Raw genomic sequence first — 5,471 nt, 5'->3', positions numbered from 1 at the left:
GCCACCCACCCCCACGTGTGCTGTTCCAGCCTTCATAGGTGCTGCTACTCGCTAACAGCACTTGCCCCGACAGTCTGTTAGAGGCTACACGGGGGATCTTTGTCCTTTCATTGAATGTGTGTGTACGCCGTGTGTATATTTGTGTGTGGGTGTGTGTGTACATGTGAGTTTGTGTGTGTTGTGAGTTTGTGTTGTGAGTGTGTGTATCACTGGGAGTCTCAGTGATTAACACTGAACCCTGTGGGAGTCTCAGTGATTGACACTGAACCCTGTGGGAGTCTCAGCGATTAACACTGAACCCTGTGGGAGTCTCAGTGATTAACACTGAACCCTGTGGGAGTCTCAGTGATTAACACTGAACCCTGTGGGAGTCTCAGTGATTAACACTGAACCCTGTGGGAGTCTCAGTGATTAACACTGAACCCTGTGGGAGTCTCAGTGATTAACACTGAACCCTGTGGGAGTCTCAGTGATTAACACTGAACCCTGTGGGAGTCTCAGTGATTAACACTGAACCCTGTGGGAGTCTCAGTGATTAACACTGAACCCTGTGGGAGTCTCGGTGATTAACACTGAACCCTTTGGGAGTCTCAGTGATTGACACTGAACCCTGTGGGAGTCTCGGTGATTAACACTGAACCCTGTGGGAGTCTCAGTGATTAACACTGAACCCTGTGGGAGTCTCAGTGATTAACACTGAACCCTGTGGGAGTCTCGGTGATTAACACTGAACCCTGTGGGAGTCTCACTGATTAACACTGAACCCTGTGGGAGTCTCAGTGATTAACACTGAACCCTGTGGGAGTCTCAGTGATTAACACTGAACCCTGTGGGAGTCTCGGTGATTAACACTGAACCCTGTGGGAGTCTCAGTGATTAACACTGAACCCTGTGGGAGTCTCAGTGATTAACACTGAACCCTGTGGGAGTCTCGGTGATTAACACTGAACCCTGTGGGAGTCTCACTGATTAACACTGAACCCTGTGGGAGTCTCAGTGATTAACACTGAACCCTGTGGGAGTCTCGGTGATTAACACTGAACCCTGTGGGAGTCTCAGTGATTAACACTGAACCCTGTGGGAGTCTCAGTGATTAACACTGAACCCTGTGGGAGTCTCAGTGATTAACACTGAACCCTGTGGGAGTCTCACTGATTAACACTGAACCCTGTGGGAGTCTCAGTGATTAACACTGAACCCTGTGGGAGTCTCAGTGATTAACACTGATCCCTATGGGAGTCTCAGTGATTAACACTGATCCCTATGGGAGTCTCAGTGATTAACACTGAACCCTGTGGGAGTCTCAGTGATTAACACTGAACCCTGTGGGAGTCTCAGTGATTAACACTGAACCCTGTGGGAGTCTCAGTGATTAACACTGAACCCTGTGGGAGTCTCAGTGATTAACACTGAACCCTGTGGGAGTCTCAGTGATTAACACTGAACCCTGTGGGAGTCTCAGTGATTAACACTGAACCCTGTGGGAGTCTCAGTGATTAACACTGAACCCTGTGGGAGTCTCAGTAATTAACACTGAACCCTGTGGGAGTCTCAGCGATTAACACTGAACCCTGTGGGAGTCTCAGTGATGAACACTGAACCCTGTGGGAGTCTCAGCGATTAACACTGAACCCTATGGGAGCCCCCATTGATTAACACTGAACCCTGTGGGTTTGGCCGTAATGTTGCGTTTCCATGGGGCGGGCAACTTGAAGGCACTCAAGTTGCCTCGGTGTCTCCTGCAACTTGAGTTGAAGGAGGGGAACTTGCGTTGAGTGGAACAAAAAATGCGCTTTGGGGGTTGCGAGGGGACAGACACTTGAGAAGCGCTGGTTCCAATCCAGCCACAGAGACCCACAGACTCACCACGCAGAGAGACACAGACTCATGATACACAGAGAGACACAGACTCATGATACACAGAGCGATAGACTCACCACACAGAGACCCACAGACTCACCACACAGAGACCCACAGACTCACCACACACAGAGCCACAGACTCACCACACAGAGACCCACAGACTCATCACACAGAGACCCACAGACTCACCACACAGAGACCCACAGACTCACCACCACACAGAGACCCATAGACTCACCACACAGAGACCCACAGACTCACCACACACAGAGCCACAGACTCACCACACAGAGACCCACAGACTCACCACACAGAGACCCACAGACTCACCACACACAGAGCCACAGACTCACCACACAGAGACCCACAGACTCACCACACAGAGACCCACAGACTCACCACACAGAGAGACACAGACTCATGATACACAGAGCGATAGACTCATCACACAGAGACCCACAGACTCACCACACAGAGAGACACAGACTCACCACACAGAGAGACACAGACTCACCACACAGAGACCCACAGACTCACCACACAGAGAGACACAGACTCATGATACACAGAGCGATAGACTCATCACACAGAGAGACACAGACTCACCACACAGAGAGACACAGACTCACCACACAGAGAGACACAGACTCACCACACAGAGACCCACAGACTCACCACACAGAGAGACACAGACTCATGATACACAGAGCGATAGACTCATCACACAGAGAGACACAGACTCACCACACAGAGAGAGAGACACAGACTCATCATACACAGAGACCCATAGACTCATCATACACAGAGACCCACAGACTCATCACACAGAGAGACACAGACTCACCACACAGAGACCCATAGACTCATCACACAGAGACACACCGACTCATTATCACACACAAAGAGAGACACAGACTCATCACACAGAGACCCACAGACTCATCACACAGAGAGACACAGACTCATCACACAGAGAGACATAGACTCACCACACAGAGACACACAGACTCACCACACAGAGACACACAGACTCACCACACAGAGACCCACAGACTCATCACACAGAGAGACACAGACTCACCACACAGAGACACACAGACTCACCACACAGAGACCCATAGACTCACCACACAGAGACCCACAGACTCATCACACAGAGACCCACAGACTCATCACACAGAGAGACACAGACTCATCACACAGAGAGACACAGACTCATCACACAGAGAGACACAGACTCATCACACAGAGAGACACAGACTCATCACACAGAGAGACACAGACTCATCACACAGAGAGACACAGACTCATCACACAGAGAGACACAGACTCATCACACAGAGAGACACAGACTCATCACACAGAGACCCACAGACTCATCACACAGAGAGACACAGACTCATCACACAGAGAGACACAGACTCATCACACAGAGAGACACAGACTCATCACACAGAGAGACACAGACTCACCACACAGAGACCCATAGACTCATCACACAGAGAGACACAGACTCACCACACAGAGAGACACAGACTCATCACACAGAGAGACACAGACTCACCACACAGAGAGACACAGACTCACCACACAGAGAGACACAGACTCACCACACAGAGAGACACAGACTCATCACACAGAGAGACACAGACTCATCACACAGAGAGACACAGACTCACCACACAGAGACCCATAGACTCATCACACAGAGAGACACAGACTCACCACACAGAGAGACACAGACTCACCACACAGAGACCCACAGACTCACCACACAGAGAGACACAGACTCACCACACAGAGAGACACAGACTCATCACACAGAGAGACACAGACTCACCACACAGAGAGACACAGACTCACCACACAGAGAGACACAGACTCATCACACAGAGAGACACAGACTCATCACACAGAGAGACACAGACTCACCACACAGAGAGACACAGACTCACCACACAGAGAGACACAGACTCACCACACAGAGAGACACAGACTCACCACACAGAGAGACATAGACTCATCACACAGAGACATAGACTCACCACACAGAGAGACACAGACTCATCACACAGAGAGACACAGACTCACCACACAGAGAGACACAGACTCATCACACAGAGAGACACAGACTCACCACACAGAGAGACACAGACTCACCACACAGAGAGACACAGACTCATCACACAGAGAGACACAGACTCATCACACAGAGAGACACAGACTCATCACACAGAGAGACACAGACTCATCACACAGAGACCCACAGACTCATCACACAGAGACCCACAGACTCATCACACAGAGAGACACAGACTCATCACACAGAGACCCACAGACTCATCACACAGAGACATAGACTCACCACACAGAGAGACACAGACTCATCACACAGAGAGACATAGACTCATCACACAGAGAGACACAGACTCACCACACAGAGAGACACAGACTCATCACACAGAGACCCACAGACTCATCACACAGAGACCCACAGACTCATCACACAGAGAGACACAGACTCATCACACAGAGAGACACAGACTCATCACACAGAGACATAGACTCACCACACAGAGAGACACAGACTCACCACCACACAGAGACCCACAGACTCATCACACAGAGAGACACAGACTCATCACACAGAGAGACACAGACTCACCACACAGAGACACAGACTCATCACACAGAGAGACACAGACTCATCACACAGAGACACAGACTCACCACACAGAGAGACACAGACTCATCACACAGAGGCACACAGACTCATCACACAGAGAGACACAGACTCACCACACAGAGAGACACAGACTCATCACACAGAGGCACACAGACTCATCACACAGAGAGACACAGACTCATCACACAGAGAGACACAGACTCATCACACAGAGAGACACAGACTCATCACACAGAGGCACACAGACTCATCACACAGAGAGACACAGACTCATCACACAGAGGCACACAGACTCATCACACAGAGACCCACAGACTCATCACACAGAGAGACACAGACTCATCACACAGAGACATAGACTCACCACACAGAGAGACATAGACTCACCACCACACAGAGACCCACAGACTCATCACACAGAGACACAGACTCATCACACAGAGAGACACAGACTCACCTCAGTAAATGTTCGTCAAATGTACGGCTGAAGATGATAATATCGTCTAAATATATCAGACATGTCTCCCACTGCAACCCCGTCAATACCAGTTCCATCAACCTCTGAAATGTGGCGGGGGCAGCATTCAAGCCCATTGGAAGACAATTAAATTGAAATAACCCCTGCGGCGTACGGAAAGCAGTCTTTTCCCGCGAGGACTCATCGAGGGGAAGCTACCAGAATCCCGAAGAGAGATCCAGCGTCGAAAAGAACTTTGCCCCCGATAAGGCATCGAGGGAATCGTCCATACGCGGCAGGGGGTACGCATCTGCCTCGGACACTTTATTTAAGTTCCGAAAATCAACGCAAAATCGCAATTTCCCGTCTTTCTTTTTAACCAAGACTACAGGCGCGCCCCATGGGCTGTTAGATGGAGATATTATGTCTGCAGCCAAGATGTCATCCACTGCTCCTCGAACATGA

The sequence above is a fragment of the Lampetra planeri genome, unplaced genomic scaffold (genome assembly GCF_965212315.1).
Source record: "Lampetra planeri unplaced genomic scaffold, kcLamPlan1.2.h2 scaffold_208, whole genome shotgun sequence".
NCBI lineage: Eukaryota > Metazoa > Chordata > Hyperoartia > Petromyzontiformes > Petromyzontidae > Lampetra > Lampetra planeri.
The sequence above is the reverse complement of the archived record's forward strand: the minus strand, read 5'-3'. Positions refer to the sequence as shown.